This window comes from Adiantum capillus-veneris, chromosome 25, assembly GCF_014529385.1.
Source record: "Adiantum capillus-veneris isolate H3 chromosome 25, ASM1452938v2, whole genome shotgun sequence".
Classification (NCBI taxonomy): domain Eukaryota; kingdom Viridiplantae; phylum Streptophyta; class Polypodiopsida; order Polypodiales; family Pteridaceae; genus Adiantum; species Adiantum capillus-veneris.
Genome location: NC_140955.1, coordinates 124,543,468 through 124,568,068, shown reverse-complemented (window position 1 = coordinate 124,568,068; position 24,601 = coordinate 124,543,468).

Below are 24,601 nucleotides of genomic sequence, written 5' to 3'. Positions count from 1 at the left end.
ATTGGTCCACCTTGCATCCACATTTAGTAACTTTGGGAAGAGGTAGCCTCCTTGCTTCATCTGCTCTTCTTTTGCTCTCTTTGCACTTGAGGGGGGTTCATTAGCGACATCGCTAATGCCCCTTGGCATTTTTTATTTTTCTTCTTTTTCTTTATTTTTTAAACCTTTGGGGAGCCTAGCCTTGCAGTGCCCTTTTGACTTACTTTTGACCATCTTTGTCCGACTCCCTCTTGCCTTCTCTTCCTTGCCTTCACCTCAGACCGCCTTTTATGCTCTCCCTCTCTCACTTTCCATGAGACCTTCCCCTTGGCCTTTGATTTTGCTTGGTCGGACATGAAACGGGGGCACGCCCTTTGCACTTGTACACATGGTGGCCTCCTCGGTCCCCCTCTCTCTCTCTCTCTCTCTCTCTCTAGTGGGACTACCCCCTTGGAACTTGACCTCCCTTGCTGCTCTGACCCTCTCTTCATCCCTGTGGGACTGTCCCCTTACCATGCCTCGAGGAGGGGGGCCATTAGCGAGGTTGCTATTTCCCTCCCCCCTTAACTCCAAAAGATGGAGTCTCCAAGGGCCGGCCGCGGGAACATACCCTTAAGGGCACACCACATCATCACTGTCAAAAACGGCCTCCACTGCTAGCCGAGTGGGCACGCTCACAGCGCCACCCCTCCTCCTCCAAAACCTACGCCCAGCGCCACTGGTGCCGCCAACGCAATGCCGCAAGGGGCCCCCCATCGCCACGAGGTGAGGGAGCTCCCCTCTCCCCTTTGTGTAGCTATTGAGGCTCATGACCGAGCCCATATAGCATGCGCACTTCATGCCGCCCTGCGTATGTAGCATTAACCCATGCCATCTATTGTATCCTCATTCATGCACCCTCATGGGTTCCCAAGCCTTCACAAGAAAAATTTCAACATGATCTTTTATCCCCTACTTTGGCAGCACACCACCATTTGCTCCCTCTTACTACTCCGAGGTCGGAAGCTTGAGCCGCCAGGCTGCGCCAGATCTTCACCAAGTCATCCTTGGGTCGTGCAAACCTCATCACATTTTGTCTCCTTTGAGCTTGCTATCCGAGGCCATAAAAAACCGAGAAAATTATTTGCAACCAACCTCTCTAGCACCTGTCGCCAATTTCAACTTGTCGTAACTTGCTGACCAAGAACTTGATTGACGCGCCGTCGATTTGTGCTATCTTCCCATGATGTCCTCCACCTTCCAGAACCTTGTTGAGGTAAAAAATATGCCAGATGGTGCATCCTCCATTGCGGGCAAGTGGGCACAGACCTGGCCCCCATCCAAACTTTGACAGCTCATAGCTTGCACATTGTGAGTCCGATCATCGATCTGAAAAGATCAACATGCTCCATAAACTGAGCACTTCAGTCCTATCACTTCACATCCACTTCTTTGGCCTAGCCGCACATGTCCAGTTCGTCAAGAATCTGCAACCACCTTCAAATTGGCATATCTCTCTGCATAGCTCCATTTGATGAGCCGTCTAGACCAGCATGGAAAACACACTGGAGACCATATTCTAGCACATAAAATCCACATCTCGGGCATAGAAGGCCATCAACCTGCTTAGCTCTTTGCAATACATCTTTGACCTAAAAAACCACATTAGGCGTACATTTCCATAGCCACTGGGCTGCCCAGGACCTTGGTACCTGCCCTAGCCTTCTACATTGCACCTGCCTGCAACCTCTGCTTGGAATAGACCACTTCCCAGCTTGGACCAACTTTGGTTGCACCAACGTGTCTAAGGGAAGTGACCCCTCCTCCATATCAGTTTGCAGCCAAAAACTGGCTCCCATGACATTTCTTTGATGAAGTCCTAATGCCTTCACAACATCATTATTGCTCATTACATTGTCAGACCCATTGACTCCATTGAGGCATGCCATGACCTAGCCTATTTAAAAAATAGCTCATTGTTTGAATGAGGAGTCTTCACCTCAGACAATGTATGACAAATGTTAGAGAAAATCAACCTCCCAACTGTCTTCGATGTGGGTTGCAACATTGAGAACATTGGATGACTGAGAAGTTGACATAGAATGCTCCATTGAAGACCCTCAGAAAGCCCATTTGTTTGATTACTCCAACACTTAGCAATTGCCCGACATATTTTCTTTGCCTCTTGCTCATCAATGTCACCATCCTCTTGCGCTCGTGCCATTTTTTCTCAGAAAGCCCATTTGTTTGATTACTCCAACACTTAGCAATTGCCCGACATATTTTCTTTGCCTCTTGCTCATCAATGTCACCATCCTCTTGCGCTCGTGCCATTTTTTTTTCATGTTTCTTTGTTCCCTCTTCTTTACAGCCCAATAGTTTTGTAGACTCGATAGAAGGTCCCTTGGGATATGCTGTGTAGCTGATAATGGAGGAAGGTAAAGGGGGTTTGTACTGCCATTATGAGTATTATGTGATTCCATATGGAACGTGCGAGGATGCTAATGACACAACAATGAAGACAATCAAAACAGTTCCATAGTACTCATAGAGAGAGGGGGGGGGGAGAGAGAGAGAGAGAGAGAGAGAGAGAGAGAGAGAGAGAGAGAGAGAGAGAGTTTTTGTTGAAGCTGAATATGGATGGCAATGAGGAGCTGGTTGATATGGCTTTGTGTTGTGCCCGCAAGCACCTGCAACGGCTATGGAGGAGGGAGAGAGAGAGAGAGAGAGAGAGAGAGAGAGAGAGAGAGAGAGAGAGAGAGAGAGAGAGAGAGAGAGAGAGAGAGAGAGAGAGAGAGAGAGAGGTGGGGACAAGAGGTGGTGCTGCAGAGAGCGAGAGAGGTGGGCACAAGAGGTGGTGTTGTAGAGAGCCCAGAGGAGTGGCGGTGATAGCCGTTTTTTGGCTCTCCATAATTGCCATAGTAAGTTACTCCACCCTACCAAATTCACCCAAACACTGTGGCTATCCCTACCATTTCACTGTACATAGGCGTGCGTGAGTCACGGGACTTTTCCCATATCTTCTTAAAAACCCTCAGCTAGCTAGTCACTGGGCTAGGTGAGCCAAAAAAAATAAAAAAAATAAAAAAATAAAAGTATATTATGGCCTCTTTGTGTGTAAATATTTCATTGTATATATGGCCTAAATATAGGGATTTTTTATAATTATTTTGGTATTTTATTTAAATATTCTACTTAGGTGGGTGCTTTATTAAACCTATGTACACCTTCTTTCATTCTCTTACACCATAATTATATTTTTTGCCAATATTGTACATACTCTAACCTCATATTTTTCCTTTATACAAATCACTCCCACATTTTCACCCTCACCCTCGTGAAAACAAAAAATTGATTTCTACTCATTGGTTACTTTTATTATATTATTTACTTGCATACCTTTTTCTCTTTCACCCAAAATAATTCAAGGAGGGACCATATCATATGATTCCAATATCTTTCCATATCCATAACTCCTCCATATTTTTATTATTATTTTTACTCATTATTCTTACACCATGTGCTCATTGAGCTAAAGTCCATGAATAGTCCATACACTAGTCCCACCATGTATATATTTCTTTATTCACCAATAATCCTCCTCCATGCATGGGTCAAGGGCAACTTGGATGCTTTGTATTATAATATGACAAAGGAGGGGCTCACTCTTGGATGCATTGCACAAATTCAACAAAGGAGGGGGCCACTAAAAGACTTTTGCAGGCATAAAAAACAGGCTTTTTGGTGAGAATTTTGGCACGTATCTGCACTCCAAATTTGGAACGGTGGTCAAAAGAGAAAATGTAGCCCACGCTCTGAATAATCACCTCAAATTTTTTCATGATTTTTGGAGCTACCAGCGGTGAGCTATGATTTTTTGAGTGGACCCCAGTCTGCCCACTTTTCTCACAAGTAGCCCTTAGTCTTCTCTCACCCTTCCACACACCTACTCACTCTTACACATCCCTCCCTCTCCTTCCCTCACTCAAACCTGCAATTTCCATGGCTTCTCCCACCCTCTTCACCATTACCCTTCTCTCTCATCCCTATAGTTCTTTTATGAACCTCTACAGACATACACCCTCTCCATGTCTCTCTCTATTGCTTCTATGTTACAATTTCATTTACCTCTCCTAAAAATATCTAAAATTCAGAATCTTAACCATGATAACTTTTGCAAATTGAGGATTTTTCATCAACAAATCCTCTTTTCATCGTGGTGGTCAACCGTGGCGGCGGCGTAAAGAAGCGAAGAAGAAGAAGAAGACCAGCGGTCATTTTTTCCACAATCTACACAAGGGTGAGTTCAAGCTTCTTCAAAGCTTCACCATCTCAATGATTCTCTTTTAATTCACCCCTCTTCCTTCATCAAATCAACCCACTCTACCCATTGTAAATGTAACATTAACTTTCTAGTGATTACTAACGACTAACATACTAACACAAAATAGCATTGACCTAACCATAAAAGACACCTCACCTCAAGACATGTGTATAGTAACTCTCTCTCTCTCTCTCTCTCTCTCTCTCTTTCTCTCTCCTTACTTACTTTCACCTTATCTACCATCAATAATGCTCTCTTTTGAGCCCACACCCATGACTCAAGCAGACAAAGAAGGCCCGCAATGTTTTGATATTCAAAAAAATCATAATCCTGATTTGTTAGCTTGTAAATTAGGATTTCCAATAATCTTTATGAGGGGTCTCCAACCTATAAATAGACCCCTCTCCTTCTTGTAAAAAAACCTCCAACATCTCACATAGCACCCCGACACTCTATGCGTGAGGAGAGACTTAGGTGTAGCAACCACTTGTGAGCTTCACTCTTGGTGTGAGAGAAGCCTTCAAGCTACACATTGCAAGTGAGAGAGCGTGAGTTCCACAAATCTCAAAACCACTATTGTACATGCTCCTTCATCATCAATAAATCGAGGTTTGGTGCATCAAAGGCGTGATTCGACGTTCAAATCTTCGTCCTTCCATTTGTGTAATACGGTTTGGTGAATTCAAGGTGACTTGTGTATTTTGAGTTTTTATCGGTTGATCTTGATTTTAGAAAGTGTTTTAGTGTGTTTTTCATTGCCAGTTTTGTGTCCATTGTAAGAGGGTATTGTGGTGAGAGGTCTCCCACACCCTAAGACAATGTGTGTGTGTTTTGGCAATGATTAGCAATCACTAATCATTGAGTGAGTTTTGTACAAGTTCTACGATAGCATCATAACGAACCATCTCCATTTGCAAGTCACAAATAAGGTATTACGCAAGATCCTTTTCTCTCTCTCTTCCCTTTGCTCTAGCTCTCTCTGGTCCATTTTGTGTGTGTCTTGGTGTGAGGTTGCTTGTGTGTGTTGTGTGGTGCATCTTCTTGGTTGTACCAAAATCTCTCTTGCGTCCTAGTTCGCATACCATAACTAGGTGGTGCCCCTATCTTGTTTGGGTTTGGCTGTGGGTTTGCTGTTTTGTTGTGCTTGTGGTTGCCCCAGCCCCAATTGAGCAGCACGGGAGCCTTGAGGGGTGTTTAGAGGCCGCCTCTCTTGTTGCCCGCCCCGGACCGCCTCAATTTTGGTGCCCCCACGGAGGACGGCTTGTGTATTTTTGTGTAGAATCAACCTTTAGCATAGTCAAGTAGTTTGCATGAATCACGAAAATTTGTATGATCCCTTCATTCCCATTGCAAGGCAAAAGGTACACATAATTGTTAGTACTAAGTTGCAATTTCAACGTGTCATTCGTAGAATTTTAGGTCCTCTTAGGTTGGCCGAGATAAACGCTTCAGTAAATCCTTTTATTTTGCCTCTCATTAGGTACGACCTTAGTTTGGACGTCTATATTTTTGTTTTGTTTTAAGGATTAGGACATGCATAGGCCATGGATAATGGCCCAGGAATAGAGGTTTTTCCCTTTCATTTCACTCCACACATTAGAATAAACATTGCAATTAGTAGAAAAATCCATTTTCAACAACGTATGGTGTTCATGTTTGGTGCCCAAAGAGTAGGAGAAATTCTCGCGTCACCAAACCCTGTCATCCTACCTCTCATTGATTATCATAGGTCATTTGATGTGAATATTTTTATTTTGTTGTAGAATAGATTGCAATTTAGAGAATATTATTGTGTAGATCTTTTAAAGAAAGAAAAAACAAAATGCGTCACTTTGAAATCAATTCAATGGAGAACCAACGCCAAATGTCTGGATATCCTCTTTTCTTTGGAGAGCCTGGAGAGGATGCAGAATTATTTTTGGCAAATTTCAAGATGTCTTGTCGTATCAAGAGGATAGTAACTGATCAAGAACGTGTAGAAATGTTTGAGGTAGTCCTTAGGAAAGATGCTAGCACTTGGTTTGACTCTTTGCCTAAGGAAGTTAAAGAAAATTACATGGAAGTTGTCAATCATTTCAAGAGATACTTCTTTGATCCCCAAAACACTCAAAAGCTATGGCAAAACATTGTTTCTCATAAGCAAAAAGACTTAGATGACTACTACTTGTACAAGCAAGAGTTCCTACGTCTTTGGGCTCTATGGATACGAAATGTTGCTAACCCTGGTGATGGTGCAGAATTTCTAAAGAAGGAGAGGTTCATAGCCGGACTCTTTCCTGACCTTAAGGTAAAAGTTGAGGTGGGTGCACCTGCTACTTTTGATGCAGCTGAAACTAGGGCTGCTGAGAAGTATAGGAAACTCAAGTGCTTAAGGGGAGAGGTTCCAATAGAAGGTCTTAGACCCAAAGGTAAGTCACAAGCATCAACATCTAAGGAGCTTCCTGAGGTAACGGCGGAAGTGATTGAGAAGTTAAATGAATCTTTAAGCAGCTTGTCAATTCACCTTGCACAAGCCGTAGGTCCAAAGGGACAAGCAAAGAAGTCTGAAGAGCGAGACCCACGACCTAGGAGAGTCTTGCAATGTTGGAATTGCGGTGAGTCTGGACATGGGATGTATAATTGTCCTTGGCCCCGTGGGGAGCCAGGGAGACCTAACTTGAATTACCCAGTGATGAATGCAGGTGAAGGAACTAGTCAGCAACCACGGCTTATACAAAGGCCAAATGGACCAAGACCACCTCCACAAGGGGTAGAAGGAGTTCCACCTTTGCCAGATCCAAATGTGCATGTGGTAGAGGTGACAAATTCAAATGAGGTTGACATGGAAGCCAATGGCATTAAGCGTGGCCGACGAAAAGGTAAAGAGAAAGAAGGATTCACATCACATAGTGACCATGGACAAGGCAAGAAGGCAAAGGAAACCAAGGAAACCAAGAGGACTCGACGTCGTATCAACCTCCAAGACTTCCCTCTTGGACATGGTATGGCTCCGTACAACTTGTTGGAAGACATGAGAGGTAAGGGTCCTGATATTTCATGGCCTCAATTTCTTGCATTATGTCCACAAGTTAGGAGGGATTTAACAAGGGCAGTTAGCACTAGGAGAAAGGTAAAAGAGAGTGTGCCTGTTGTAAAAATTGCACAAGCTGAAATGAATGAGGACATTACACCGGTGCTAGACTGTTACATCAAAGGGAGATTGGTTAGGAAAGGTCTAGTGGATGGGGGTGCACAAATTTGCATCATGACAGAGGGACTCATGCAAAGACTAGGCATGCACATCCATGAGACACCTGAAATCAAAGTGAAAATGGCAAACAATAGCAAGGCTAGGTGCGTAGGAATTTGTAAAAATGTTTTTGTGGAGGCCTTTGGCATTAAGAAGGCAGTGGATTTTTATGTTATGTCGACCAATGGAAGTGGTTATCCATTTATCCTAGGAAGACCATGGCTAATGAAAATGCGAGCTTTGCAGGATTGGGAGAGTGGGAAATTAATTTGCAGGAATGACAATCATAAGAAGGTTGTCTTTGACATGAAGGAGCAACGCCAAGAGGAGCTCCATGAAGAATCATCTCAAAGTGAGACGGAAGAAGGTTGGACCGATAGCACTTCAGAAGAAGAAAGTAGCAGCAGCATTACTGAAGAGGAGTCTTCCATCGAAGTCATGGGGGTAAGGTTTAAGCCAAGCAACCAAGAGACCTCTTGTCAAGGCTTGGAGGAAGTAGGTCCTCAAGAGAACGAAGGTGTTCAAGATGAAGGGATGCTGGAAGGTATGCTATCAACAACACTTACAAAGGATGAAAGAGAGGAGTTCAAATGTGTGCTAAGGAAGTTTCCTAGGCTTTTTGCTAAAGACTACACCGACGTGCGTGGGGTAGATGTTGTTCAACACAAGATTGAGTTAAAGCCTGAGGCCACACCTAAAGCTCAGAAGCTACGAAGGCTATGAGTTATAAAGGAGCAGGCTCTACTCAAGGAGGTAAGAAAGCTTCTAGCAGCAGGTTTCATTTATCCAGTGGAGAATTCAGAGTGGGTCTCTCCTGTTGTTGTCACTCCTAAGAAAAACGGAAAGTGGAGGGTGTGTGTGGATTACCGTCCACTCAATGAGGCAACAAAAAGAGATCACTTTCCCCTCCCATTTCAGGATGAGATACTAAATGAGGTAGCTGGTCATGAGAAGTACACCGTGTGTGATGGCTACTCAGGCTACTTTCAAATAGGTATCGCATTGGAAGATCAATTGAAAACAACCTTTATCACTCCTTGGGGTTGTTATGCTTTTAGAGTCATGCCATTTGGTCTGACAAATGCTCCTGCAACATTCCAACGTTTCATGAACATGGTATTTCAAGCATTCTTTGGAAAGTCAATTAGGGTGTTCATTGATGATTTTTGCATTTATAGCTTAGAATCATTGCATCTACAAAGGGTAGAAGAAGGTTTAAAGAAGCTCTACGACATGGGAGGTCAACTCAACCCTGACAAGTGCCACATAGGTGAGGATGAAGTGATCTTGCTCGGTCACAAGGTTTCCTATAAAGGCATTGAGATGGATCCTTCAAAGGAAAAGGCTCTTATTGAGCTCCCATCACCGAAGAGTCTTAAGGAGGTCATCTCTTTCATTCAGAAGGTGAAGTATATGTCACGCTTCATCACTTAGCCTCGGAGTTGCTTCATCCTTTGCAAAAGTTGACACAACAAGTAGAATTTGCATGGTCTGATGAGCTTGAAGAGTATTTTTGTAACATTAAAGTCATTTTGTTAGAGCTACCAACACTCATGCCTCCTTGTTGGGAGTACACATTCTTTGTTAGCTCTAGTGTTGGAAGGGAAACAATTGGTGCTGTGTTGCTACAACAAGATCCCCACAGTACAAGGATGCGACCCATCTACTTTGCTAGTAGGGTCATGAATGCTTTGGAGAGAGACTACACAGAAGCAGAACTCATGATGCTTTCTCTCATGTTTGCGGTGAGAAAGTTTAGATCCTACCTACTACCAAAACCTTTTGTAATTCTCACTGCAGAAAATTTGTTCCCTTGGGTGTCATCTCAAATGAATCTTAGTACTAGGATCTCAAAGTGGATTATGGAGTTGCAAGAGTTCCAATACTCTTTCAAGGTAGAAGATAGTGTGCGTGCACAATTGGCAGGGATTCTCACTTATAGGGTACATGAGAAGGAAATTAAGGTGCCTCAAGTAAAGACCCTACCATTGCCACCACCAAAAAGTATTCCCAATGCTTTTACCTTGTTCTTTGATGGAGCTTTTCGTCGAGCCACAGGAAAAGCAGGGAGAGGGCTAGTGTTGCTCAACCCAAGTGGAGAGGTGGTCATGAAAGAGAAGGTCAATCTACCAGGTTCAACTAGCAACAATGAAGCAGAATACGACACACTACTTCATGGTTTGAAAATGTGCATTGGCCAAGGGATAAAACGTCTCATGGTAAAAGGAGATGCACTTCTCATTGTTAAACAGATTTTAGGCATTTGGGCATGCAAGAATGAAAGCTTAAGGACAAAAGTTCATGCCATTCGTAAGATGTTTAATCAGTTTGAAGAAGTGCAACTATATCATATTCCAAGGAAACAAAATGAAGATGCCGATTTACTTGCACAACAAGCAGTTACATGTGTTGAGAGAGAAGTGCAGGTCATCATGGTGGCAGCAGCTGTCAAGCAACCGAGATACCAGGGATTGGAGTCATTGGCTCCCATTATCGGCTACATTTTGGAGGGTGAGTTTCCACAAGAATTCACGAAGGCTCAGAAGAGGAGACTCATGAAGAAGGCAAGTTTCTATCTCTTCCTAGAAGGCTCCCTCTATCAAAAAGGGAAGGATCAAGTGTGCAGAAGAGTACCAACTATTGAGGAAATTCCAGCCATTCTAAAAGGTTTGCATGAAGAAGCATGTGGTGGTCATTTTGCCCAAGAATTAACTGTGAAGAAGATTTTGCTTGCGGGGTATGTTTGGCCAAGTCTGCATGTGGATGTCCAACATTGGTGTAAAAGTTGTCACAATTGTCAGGTAAATGGAAATAGAAGATTGGTTTATGGTCCAAGGCAAATCGTGCTTGCAAATGGACCGTTTGAAAAGTGGGGCATTGATGCTATGGGTCCTCTGCCTAGGACAAAAAATGGTAAACTCTACATTCTAGTGGCTGTAGACTATATGACTAGGTGGGTGGAAGCACAGAGTGTGGCAAAGGTAAATGAGAAGACAGTGAGCAAATTCGTCTACACTCACATTTGTTGTAGATTTGGCACACCTTTGGAGATAGTTTCTGATAATGGTCCAGGGTTTAGAAAGGGATTGCTCACAGAAGTCTGTGAAGAACTTCACATTCTACATCGTCACAGTACACCCTACTATCCCCAATCAAATGGTTTGGTAGAAAAAGCTAATGGTGTCATTGCATGCATCATTAGAAAGATGGTGAAAAACAAGACAAAGTTGTGGGATGACTTCTTGGATGGTGCCTTGTGGGCGTATCGAACCACATATAGGGAAGCCACGGAGTTCACACCATTTCACTTGGTCTATGGTCAAGAGGCTTTGCAGCCTATCGAGCTCAACATTCCAACAATGCGACTTCATGGCAAAGGAGCACAAGATGATCAAGAGGTATGGATGGATCGACTTCTTACGTTAGTGGAGCTTGAGTGGAAAAGAGAAGCAGCATATGAGTGCTACAAGAGGAAAGCCACACAAGCGAAAGAAACGCACGACAAGAAACTGAAGGACAAAGGCATCAAGGAAGGAGAGCTTGTGCTAAGGTATGACAATCGACTTGACAATCGTTTTGATGCCAAGTTTGAAACTAGATGGCAAGGGCCATACATAGTCAAGAAGGCTTTCAATTCTAGTTACTATCAGCTTATGGACTTGAATGGTAAAGAGCACTCCAAGAAGGTAAACGGGTATCGCTTGAAGCCCTATTTGAGTCGCCTTCTACCAAAGGATCTGCCAAAGATCTGTCCAAAGGCCGCTGTCTTATGTAAGTATTGTTACATGAAGCATGAGTGTAACTCCAGCCAAAATTCTGAGGGGCTAAACAAAGAAGATCTCGTCGAGGACTCTGAAGCACTCTCTTTGGAAAAGATGCTCTATGATGGTACATGAATATACCATCATCCTGGGGGAGGGCTAATGATAGCTGTTTTTCGGCTCTCCATAATTGCCATAGTAAGTTACCCCACCCTACCAAATTCACCCAAACACTGTGGCTATCCCTACCATTTCACTGTACATAGGCGTGCGTGAGTCACGGGACTTTTCCCATATCTTCTTAAAAACCCTCAGCTAGCTAGTCACTGGGCTAGGTGAGCCAAAAAAAATAAAAAAAATAAAAAAATAAAAGTATATTATGGCCTCTTTGTGTGTAAATATTTCATTGTATATATGGCCTAAATATAGGGATTTTTTATAATTATTTTGGTATTTTATTTAAATATTCTACTTAGGTGGGTGCTTTATTAAACCTATGTACACCTTCTTTCATTCTCTTACACCATAATTATATTTTTTGCCAATATTGTACATACTCTAACCTCATATTTTTCCTTTATACAAATCACTCCCACATTTTCACCCTCACCCTCGTGAAAACAAAAAATTGATTTCTACTCATTGGTTACTTTTATTATATTATTTACTTGCATACCTTTTCTTCTTTCACCCAAAATAATTCAAGGAGGGACCATATCATATGATTCCAATATCTTTCCATATCCATAACTCCTCCATATTTTTATTATTATTTTTACTCATTATTCTTACACCATGTGCTCATTGAGCTAAAGTCCATGAATAGTCCATACACTAGTCCCACCATGTATATATTTCTTTATTCGCCAATAATCCTCCTCCATGCATGGGTCAAGGGCAACTTGAATGCTTTGTATTATAATATGACAAAGGAGGGGCTCACTCTTGGATGCATTGTACAAATTCAACAAAGGAGGGGGCCACTAAAAGACTTTTGCAGGCATAAAAAACAGGCTTTTTGGTGAGAATTTTGGCACGTATCTGCACTCCGAATTTGGAGCGGTGGTCAAAAGAGAAAATGTAGCCCACGCTCTGAATAATCACCTCAAATGTTTTCATGATTTTTGGAGCTACCAGCGGTGAGCTATGATTTTTTGAGTGGACCCCAGTCTGCCCACGTTTCTCACAAGTAGCCCTTAGTCTTCTCTCACCCTTCCACACACCTACTCACTCTTACACATCCCTCCCTCTCCTTCCCTCACTCAAACCTGCAATTTCCATGGCTTCTCCCACCCTCTTCACCATTACCCTTCTCTCTCATCCCTATAGTTCTTTTATGAACCTCTACAGACATACACCCTCTCCATGTCTCTCTCTATTGCTTCTATGTTACAATTTCATTTACCTCTCCTAAAAATATCTAAAATTCAGAATCTTAACCATGATAACTTTTGCAAATTGAGGATTTTTCATTAACAAATCCTCTTTTCATCGTGGTGGTCAACCGTGGCGGCGGCGTAAAGAAGCGAAGAAGAAGAAGAAGACCAGCGGTCATTTTTTCCACAATCTACACAAGGGTGAGTTCAAGCTTCTTCAAAGCTTCACCATCTCAATGATTCTCTTTTAATTCACCCCTCTTCCTTCATCAAATCAACCCACTCTACCCATTGTAAATGTAACATTAACTTTCTAGTGATTACTAACGACTAACATACTAACACAAAATAGCATTGACCTAACCATAAAAGACACCTCACCTCAAGACATGTGTATAGTAACTCTCTCTCTCTCTCTCTCTCTCTCTCTTTCTCTCTCCTTACTTACTTTCACCTTATCTACCATCAATAATGCTCTCTTTTGAGCCCACACCCATGACTCAAGCAGACAAAGAAGGCCCGCAATGTTTTGATATTCAAAAAAATCATAATCCTGATTTGTTAGCTTGTAAATTAGGATTTCCAATAATCTTTATGAGGGGTCTCCAACCTATAAATAGACCCCTCTCCTTCTTGTAAAAAAACCTCCAACATCTCACATAGCACCCCAACACTCTATGCGTGAGGAGAGACTTAGGTGTAGCAACCACTTGTGAGCTTCACTCTTGGTGTGAGAGAAGCCTTCAAGCTACACATTGCAAGTGAGAGAGCGTGAGTTCCACAAATCTCAAAACCACTATTGTACATGCTCCTTCATCATCAATAAATCGAGGTTTGGTGCATCAAAGGCGTGATTCGACGTTCAAATCTTCGTCCTTCCATTTGTGTAATACGGTTTGGTGAATTCAAGGTGACTTGTGTATTTTGAGTTTTTATCGGTTGATCTTGATTTTAGAAAGTGTTTTAGTGTGTTTTTCATTGCCAGTTTTGTGTCCATTGTAAGAGGGTATTGTGGTGAGAGGTCTCCCACACCCTAAGACAATGTGTGTGTGTTTTGGCAATGATTAGCAATCACTAATCATTGAGTGAGTTTTGTACAAGTTCTACGATAGCATCATAACGAACCATCTCCATTTGCCAGTCACAAATAAGGTATTACGCAAGATCCTTTTCTCTCTCTCTTCCCTTTGCTCTAGCTCTCTCTGGTCCATTTTGTGTGTGTCTTGGTGTGAGGTTGCTTGTGTGTGTTGTGTGGTGCATCTTCTTGGTTGTACCAAAATCTCTCTTGCGTCCTAGTTCGCATACCATAACTAGGTGGTGCCCCTATCTTGTTTGGGTTTGGCTGTGGGTTTGCTGTTTTGTTGTGCTTGTGGTTGCCCCAGCCCCAATTGAGCAGCACGGGAGCCTCGAGGGGTGTTTAGAGGCCGCCTCTCTTGTTGCCCGCCCCGGACCGCCTCAGCGGTAAGAGGGAAATTAAATGCGCAGGCAGTTTGCTACTTAAGATTTAGTATTAAAGTGAAATGGAATTTCCAGCCCGCCTAAATTGAAACCTCTTAGTCAAAATCTTTTATATCTTTACTTTATATAATATGAAAATGAATAACCCACCACCCATTTCATCTCCTCCCAAAGGAGTGTCCAAGACACTCCTTTTTGGTACCACTTAAACATACTATCAGCCCATTACATTTAAGGCATACATGTCACCATGTAGACATTATGCTTGCACACTGCACGGGGGCATGCACGATCAAAGGTGCATTCTTAAAAAAAAATCAAATGTGCACTGCATTTGACAAGGAGGCTATAATTTGTCCTTGTACTTTGGATCGTTTGCTAAAAGCACATTTGCTACAATACCATTTGGAAATGAGACCAATTTCAAAATGTCACCTAGTGTTCTACCATTGAAATATGGAAACATAGGGTGGAGGAATCTTTTAGGGTATGAGATATGGATCTTACAATTCTTGGGTGGATGATGTTGATGGATGCTATAATACTCTATGATTTTAGTGATTTCCATCAATCATCAAAGATAGTCTTTATTGCAAACATGATGTGAGGTGGTATCCATAAAACACCTTAATGGCGACCTGATGCACCACTCCATAACATAACTTGCCAGGCAATAACCCAATATTGATCCCCCTATTTGGGATGCCAAGTGTTTGGCTACACAAGGCATTCAAGAACACCATCAGAAGACACATGTTCTTAAATGTAGCCTGTGAGGCTCCAATCTCCATGGGTACATAATCCACAATGGTGATGGGAGGATCCAATGCACCGCTAGTCGGTGTAATAGTCAATATTGTGTCTATGGTCATAAGGTTTTGTACCTTCTTACTTAATACTATTTGTGTATCTATGTTCTTTTCTCCCTTTGACCTTTCTTTTTGTAGCTCAAGTCCCGACTTCTAGTGCCATCTCTCTATTTTTTCCTTATCTATTTTTGTGGGATAACCTTCATTCTTCAAATCTTTTAAAACCTTAGAGATAATTCTAGCAAAGGCAAAAGTACAATAAAGATTGAGGAGATCAACGTGGTTGAGTCTCCCATGCCTACCAATGTAGTAAAGGATGCTCCTCCTCTAATGATAAATGTTATGCCATCAGTGATTCATGTAGAGGTGACAACAGATCCCTCAGATGTTCTCCTTTTCACTTAGGATCTCACTCCAGATGCTTTGGTTACATAGGATGAGGGTTATGCGCAGAATTAAATTCTCGATTTTGGTGCAAGTTTTCATGTCACACCGCATAGAGATTGGTTTTCCTCAAATGTGTTCATGCAGGTCATAGTCAAGCTTGGTGATTCCTATGAGCTTGACATTATTGGCATTGGTGATGTGAAGCTTCACATGCATAGCGTCACTAATTTTTTATTGCAGAATGTCAGACATGTGCCCAACCTTACAAAGAGATTTCTTTCTATAGGGCAATTGGATGACCTTGGTTACACTACAGTATTTGGTAATAGGTCTTGGCTAATCCGCAAAAGAACAACCTTTTCATGATGAAAGGTAGTAAAAATGGATCCCTATACTCTATGTTTGTATTGAGTGTCAGCGGACACTCTATCTATGTTGCCGAGCTATCTTCTACTGAGTTGTGGCATAATCGGCTGGGGAATATTAGCCAGAAGGGGATGAAAACACTTCAAAATTTTGGTTACTTACTTGTGTTAGATTACATGGATTTCCCATATGTGGGTATTGTCTATATGGAGAACAAACTATGTTGACATCTTTGCCATTGAAGAAGAAACTAGGTGAACCCCTAGACTTAGTGCATAGTGATTTGTGTGGTCCAATGCCACATAAGTCTCTAGGGGGAGAAACTACTTTCTCGCATTCATAGGCGACTCTACCAGAAAGGTGTGGGTGTATCTCCTTAAGTGTAATGAAGAAGTATTTTCTACATTCTAGAAATTCCTCGCCATCGTTAAGAACCAATCAAGAAAAAAGCTCGAAGCTTTTTGCATGGATAATGGTGGAGAATATGTATCCATGGAGTTCAAGGTTTTTTGCAATTGAAGAGGCATTTTTAGGCATTTTATTTCTCTGTACACACCTTTTCAGATTGGGATAGCTAAAAGAATGAATCACAAGATTCAAGAGCGAGTTATCTCTATGATTTCTATGGCAAAACTTACTCCAGAGTTTTGGGGGGAGGCTATTCTGACAACAGTGCACATTATCAATGGGTCACCTAGCTCTCCTTTAAATTTCAAGGAATTGTGGACTGGGAAAATGACAAGCTATGAGCATTTACGTGTGTTTGGATGTGAGATATATGCACATGTGCCCAAAGAACTTCGTCGCAAGTTAGATCTCAGGTCACACAAATATATTTTTATTGTCCATGGTGCAGATGGAGAGATGGACTATCGTCTTTGGCACCCAGAATCCTACAAAGTCATTTGCAGCTCACATGTGATTTTCAATGAATCAAAGATGCACAAGAAGCCCATTAACTAAATTGAGTACAGACGCGTTCAATTTGAGGATGTAGCATCTGAATTAACTTAGCTTAGTAGTGATGCACCTAATCCTCAAGTGCACGATACTACTATTGCTCCAAAGGGCATAGTCTAGTAGTCAGGCACTAAGACGCTCTGTGAGAGTATCACATGCACCCGAGTGGTTTGAGCTGGGTATACACCATATTTTGGTCACTGACAGTGGAGAGACAACCTACTACAAAGAAGCTATACAGATGGATGATAGCGTTAAGTGGGATCAGGCTATGCAATTAAAATACAATTTGATTGTGGCTAATGAGACATGGGATTTGGTTGAACTACCACAGGGCAAACATGATTTACATTGCAAGTGGTTATACAAGAAGAAGTATACAACAGAAGATCTCGAGCCTAGGTACAAGGCTTGTATAGTTGCCAAGGGTTTCAAGTAGAAAAAAGGAGCGGATTTTGACAATATTTTCTCTCCAGTAGTCAAGATGACTACACTAGTGCACTGTGCTTGGCTTGGTTGATATCTAGGACATGGAACATGTCCAAATGGGCGTGAAAACAACATTTCTTCACGGGGATCTATATGAAGATGTCTACATGAAATAGCGAGAGGGTTTTGTATGTGAAAATTAAAAGCAAACGAGGGAACAATTGGTTTGTAGACTTAAAAAGGCACTCTATGGCCTTAAGCAAGGTTCAAGGAAATGGTACCAAAAGTTTGACAAATTCATGCAGTCTCAGGGTCCCATAAGGAGTCAACAGGATCATTGCTAATACACAAGAAAGTTGAACAATGGTTCTTTAATGATCTTGATCTGGTATGTAGATGATATGCTTATCGCAGGGAAATCAATTGATGAGATCAATCAATTGAAAAAGGCGCTAAGCGCTCAGTTTCCATGAAAGACTTTGGAAATGCCAATCGTTTTCTTGGTATGCGCATCAAGAGAGATGGGCAACATGGAATGCTTGAATTGTCTCATGAAAAGTACATCCACAAGGTCTTGCAAGATTTTAGTATGCAGGGAGGGAAGTCATTGAGTACCCCAATGCAACTATACTTTAAACTTAACAAGGAAGATTCTCCCAAGACATACGCTGAGAAAGAGGAAATGGAAAAAGTTCCATATTCTTCAGTAGATGGTAGTTTGATGTACACTATGGTAGCCACAAGACCAAACATTGCACTTGCATCGGGAGTGGTTAGTAGAGTTACATGTCAAACCCTGGCAAGAAGAATTGAAAAGCAGTGAAGAAAATCCTCAGATACCTGTAGGGTACAACTAGCAAGTGTTTACGCTTCAGGAACAACAATGCAACTATTGCGGATTACACGGATGTGGATTATGCGTGTTGTGTGGATAGTAGAAGATTCACATCTGGCTATGCTTTCATGTTTGATGGAGTGGCTATCTCTTGGAGATCATGTCTCCAAGACTGTACAAATTCATATACCATTGAGGCAGAGTATGTTGCTGCGTCTGACGCCAGCAACAAGGAAGCCATATGGTTAACTAAGTTGCACAATACCTTATACAATGTACGTATAATACGCATTACGTATTATACAGTTCCACATCAGCAAAAACACAGTCTTGTATAATTTCTTAGAAATTCGATCAAAATATACATTTGATCGAAATATAGTTCTTTATATACGTGAAAATCGACAGTTTTTCTCATTCTATTTGAGCTCTCTTCTTCTCTTGTGAAGTGTGCTTCAAAGTCATCTTTAGGTAAGCTTTAAAACATTAAAAAAATATATAAAAAGTTATTTATAAATTTTGTAATCAATTATCAATTTAAGTAAAAAGTTAGAGCTTAAAAAGTTAAAGTAGTTAAATGTAGATTTAAGTGTTTTTTTTAGGTTATGGAATTTTGACTTTAAAATTTACCTGCTTTGTGTGGAGTATATCTCACACTCGGAGGTAAATTAAGTAGAGTAGCTTGGCTTGTGTAGAGGAAATTCACACTTGGAAGTGATTTAGGATAGTTAAAGTTAGCAGTTACTTGCTTTGTGTTGAACTATGTTCACACTTAGAAGTAACTTAAGCTAGGTAGTTAAAGTTAGTAGTTATTTGCTTTGAGTTGAACTATGTTCACACCTGGAAGTAACTTAGGTTAGATTTATCTAATGATTGTATGTCATATGTAAAGTAATACTAACATTAGGTAAAGTAAATAATAATTTCTTGCTTTGTGTAGAGGTATTCTCACACCTAGATAAGTAGTGAATTATGATTGCCTATCATATGTAGAGTTACACTTACACTTGGAGATAATTTAGGTAGGATATTTAAAGATATCTTGTTTTGTATAGAGTTTACTCACACTTGAAAGTTATTGAGATAGATTAAGTGATTTTTTAATCATGATTCATGTATGGAGTGAAAGCTCACACTTGAAAAAAACTAATTATTTTTTATATTTAGAATTTAAAGAGGTTGAAAATCTATGTTTTCTTAAAGCCGATAGCGAATATAGTAATGTAAATGGTATGAGAGTTTGATTTTAGATGTGTATTTAGTCAATAATGTTGTTTGAGTTTGCAAATCTCAAGAAGATGGTGAAAGGATATGAGTGAAGCTACATAGAGGAATTGGTCAGTGGAAAGACTGCCTCAAAGTTGAGGTGTAAGTCCTTCGGCCATCATTTTAGCGAAAATGCACACATGATAAAAGAACATGTTCAAAATTTCTGGAAACGTGACAGCTTGCAAAACTCCCCCTAGAGGTATTAAAGAAAAATTCATTAAGAAAAATATGGACTCTCCTTGGGCCTTTTTGATTAGTGAAGGCTTAAGGGAGAACCAATGAGAGGGCTCTTGGGATATCACCTAGAGGGGGAGGAATGGTAGGGGTGCAACCTAATTGTCTCCCTCTTCAATGCTTGGTTTTTAGAGAGTGGGGGGAGGGAGGCTGGTGGGGGGGGGGGGGGGGGGTAAAAGGAGGAAAGAGGTGTCATAAAAGAGGGAGGGACCCCCCCAAAAGAAAAAATGCGCAGGCTTAAAAATCCTAAAAAATTATTTTTTTATAAAAGTGTCAAAATTGAGTCATTTGCCTCCAAAACTGTCCCAAACCATATACTAACTTCAAAAAGTTAAAATCGCCCCCCCAAAATCCATTTTTCTCTCCCTATATCACTACTTTTCTCTCCCACACTACTCTCCCTCTTCTCCCTCCTCCCATTCTCTCTCTACAGTCAAGGCAGCCATAGCCAAAAGCTTTCCACCACTCTCTTCCTCTCTCCATAGCTCCCCCTTCTCTCACACCTCCATCAATCCTCTACAGTCCCACACCCCATAGCCCGCAGCTCACCACTATCCTCTCTACCTCTCACTCCTCCCCTCTTTCTCTATCTCTACTGTCAAAGCCACCATAGCCACCATAGGCGCCAAGATCTTTGAGGAGGAGTTTGTGGCCATGCAAGCTATGTGTTTGGCTAAATGCACAAGAGTGGATTCACCATCACCTGCTACAACACCTGTTTTGCTTGATTCAAAGGGGAAGTCAAGTGTGGATCTTTACTTGCACCTGGATGCTGATGAGGAGGATCGTAGACAAGAGGTATAGATGCTCACTTAAATTTTATGGTTACAAATGATTTTGTTAATGTTATAACTAATTTTTTGACATATTTCTCACAAAACCTATGTTTTGTAGGATGTTTTGGAGGTTGACGCCTGGGCGCAACGGTTAGGGGAGAGGAGGATGCTGTTCGGACCTCAAGCGGCACTTGCTCACTACCTCCGTACACTTCCTACTGGTGACGTGGTGTTTGTGCATGCCCACTACTCCCCCAATGGACGCTACAATATTTTTGCCCTCCGTTCACTCTCCAAGGCATTGTGCTTAACAACCCTTGCCCAATCGGCCAACCTTGTAGTGCTTGTAAAGAAAGATTTTGCAATATCCACTTTCGGCGTCAACTTTTGCGGGCGCCTCATCGCCCATGTCGGCATGAACCAAGCTGTAGGGGTTAATGACACCCAAGAAATCACAACCACTTTGCTTAACAGGGAGCCACCCCAAAAGGCCAAGCGCTAGAAAATTGTAATTCGAAAGATCCTAAAGCAAAAACCGGATATCATGGAGAGCGTTGATTTCCTTAATGAATCTACTTTTTGGTGTCTATGACTCTCTCTTACTTGCAAGCTTTTGAATTTGTTATATGTTTGGCTTCCAATGTGTTTATGAGAAGCACCAAAATTATTGATATGCCTACTAAAGGGCTTGGGAGGCCCCAAAATGGGCTTCCACAAGGGTGCGCATTTGAGTCTTCCATCAGCATATGGAAGGGGCAAATGTGTGCCCTTGTGGTAGCCCATTTTGGAGCATCTCAAGCCCTTATAAAGACTTATCAATACCCAGATAATTTATAGTTGCAAAACCCAAACACAAGAGACAACCATGCTTCAAAACATTTATGCTACATGGACTTAGTGGGACATGCACTTCCTTATGCATCCATGCTATGTGAAGCATTGAAGCAAGGGAAATATCCCTAATGCTTGGTAAAAGTTTCTGGGCTTGGAATGCCCTAAGAATGGCTGCCACAAGGGCACGCATTTTGTCCATTCATCTGCCTTTGGAAGCACCAAATGCGCGCCCTTGTGGCAGCCACTTTGGGGGCATTCCAAGCCCTTTCCAGAAACTTTTACCATGCATTAGGGATATTTACCTTGCTTCAATGCTTCACATAGAATGGATGCATCAGGAAGTGCATGCTTGACTTAGCCAAGGTGCTTAACATAGGCAAGTTTTCCCAATGCCAAGCTTTAAGCTACATACATACAAAAGAAGGTAAACAAAATATGGACCACTGCTACATCGCATGGTACACAATTAAAGCAATACAATGCACAAAGAGTGGGGTATACAATCAAAAGACGCTTATATTCAAATTCTTCCCAATCTTGAAAGTTTCGTAAACACAAAAAAGGTTTGATGACTAATTATAAGCTATTGCTCATGGCGCAAACGGCGAGCAAGCTGCATATCCTTGGGCATAATCGTTCCACGCTTTGCATGGATGGAACATAGGCTCGCATCCTCAAATATACTAGTTATATATTGCTCTGCTGCCTCTTGGACTACCTGTTAGAAGCTGGACACACCCCACGACATCTAACTACTCGGAGGACTATTATTTTTGTAATTATTCATTCATTAAGGAAAACCCTATTTTTCACCTTGTAATTATTGGTACTTATAGAATTTTCCAGATTGTATCCCAGTTTTGATAGTTAGATTGAGTAGATGGTTGATTTTGGAACTTTAGGGTTTGAGACATTGTAAGGTATATATACCACTTTTTGACCTTAATGAAAAACCTTTTGTCATTTTAAAACAGGTTTGAAGTCTGTGAGTGAGCGTACTGTGTACGAGGGAGAGAGTGTGAGCTTCATCCTGACGCTATGTGTGCTCCGGTGGTCGGAATTGAGTGCGGAGAAGTGCAGCGTGTTGCCCCCGACTAGAGCTACGCGCCGATACCAACATTGCGCGCGTACGGTCCGGCTTTGTGAGCTCCTTCTACGAGCTTCATCAGTTGTTTGGGTGAGCATACGTTGTCCGCTTTTGCATTGCAGCATATCCACGTGTTCACATTGAGTAGAAATACACATTAGGAACTTTAGATTTCGAAAACGAAGACCTGCAGATTTCGGCCAGACATCCTACGTGTTTCTGCACGGGGTGTTTTGGGTGGGGATTTTGGTTCATAGACCTTAGGGAGAGTGACCTATTGGTATTAGTAGGGTCTCCTTCAAGTTCTATGGTGTTTCGAGATTGTTTGATGGGTGTTCGGCTCTAGAAAGCGTTGTAGGAAGTTTCCTCTCTTGCACTCTTGAAGGCTGTGACTTAGACAATTGGTAGAGACCTCTGTAGGAATTGGTTAGGAGTCGGTCGAGTGTAGGTTGACACCTTATGCTTGCTTACACGCGCTTGCGGGTCGAGCTTCGTCCATAGCTAACATTACATGTTAGGTGAGTTCTCACTGTGCTGACGTCCGTCGCGGCGTATCCGTCCAACATTGGCGCCGCTGTCGGGGACGAAAACCTTAGGTAGGTGACTGAGACTAATCCTTGAGGATTGGGTTTTTTGGCTTGCCAAGAGTCTCGCTTTACATTTAGATAGGATCAGAGGGTGGAGGACTCTCTAGGTCTGAGAGGGAGTCTAGGAAGCGTGTGTCTGGCCTAGATCCTTCGACTTAGGTAGACGAGGTTGAATTAGGTAGTTTTAGGTAGTAGTCGATTCCTATAGTAGGAGTTGGAGTGGTAGAAGCGGTGAGAGGAGAGCTTGAGAGTCCGGAGAGGCCAAAAAGCAACCAAAAACACCATTATCACCATTTCACACGATAGGTAGGAGTAGAGTAAGTAGGACATCATGATTCAGGATCTAGAGCATTTCATGTATGTACACTTGCTTGGTAGAATCATTACAAGTTTGTAAAAGACGCAAAAGTGTGTTTGAAAGCCTAATTGAAGTCCAAAAGTTACTGTGAGTGTTTCTGATAGATCTACAGAGTATCAGGAGCATTCCTGTCAGAAAAAACTTTAATTTTAAGCCAGGAGACATCCTACGCGTAGGATGTCTACAGGCCAATCTGGGAGGAATTTATGGATCTTGAGTTGACCATTGTGTTCAGGAGGTAGGGTTTACCCTAATTTCAACTGGAAAGTGGAAATTTGGCCATATCTTGACAGGATAAGGCCAGATAGACTGAAATTGCTAGACATCCTACCCAAATAGTGCCAAAACATTATTTTGAGACCAAAACCATAAGATGGCTGCATGAGCATGTCTTGCATGATATATTGAGTGACTGAAAGAGATTTCACCTCATTTGGGTAAGAAAATTGGATTCAAAGCGGACTCTAGCACTTTTGACTGAAAAAGAAAAAACAGCTGAAATTTGGGACTTTTTGACATCCAAACCAAAATCTAAGCATACCATTGGGTTACTGACATCAAGGGGAAGCTCTGGGTCAAATCTGGGGTCAAACAAGCCAAAAAGACATCCTACGCGTAGGATGTTTTCTTAGTGATTTGGGACTCCAAACTGAATTCTGAGTATACCAAAGTGATCAGCAACTCAAGGGGAGCCTAGGCTTTGAGTTTGAAGCCATTATGATGAAAAAAAAATCCTACACGTAGGATGTCTAATACAAGAAAATGAAGCTAGACTTTGACGTTGAGCATAGTAAGATGTTATATAGCCTAAGGCAAGCCTCCTAGTCAATTTTGGTCCAATTTGGAGTTGATTAAACTGATCAATACCATCAACAGGCCGTCGGAACATATTTTTGACTCATTGACCAGCTAATAGGTGTCCAAATCAAAAGGTAAAAGCAGCTGTAAGCTCAGCACAACAAGAGGGAACAACAGTGCAAAAATCCAGGCAAAACACAGCAGGAGACATCCTATGCGTAGGATGTCTATTGGGGCATACTACAAAGAAAATTTGACCCAGCATAGACAATGAGGTCCCATTTGGCTTAAGGGTTCCAGAACGTCTTTCAGAAGTGATTTTGGACCTTGTTTGCCCATTTGACGAAGCAAAAGACTGAATTTAGACTTTTTCACGTAAATTGACCAACAACTGAGGGTAGTACAGTTTCAGATTAGCAAACCTAATCCAGAACATCAGCAGTGTATAAAATACAGTAGTGGTTGAGATTAACTCTCCAGTTATACCAATCATTACTAACATAACCTCTAGCAGATAAATGCTTTGATTCGATTGCCGAAATTAAAACGCTTGTGTACAGGTATATTCAGCAACAGAGCAAGAAGTTGTGCAGAAACTGACCCATTGCCAGGTGAGTGGTTGAATTTGTGATAAATTGCATTGATAAGTTTGATGAATTTAAGATCAGGAAGATACATTGTTAGAGACCAGAAAGTGGCAGGTGACCAAGGTAGCTTAGTGTCCACAGAAGAGAGTGTAACTCAGGCAAGGCTAGATCCGCTAGCA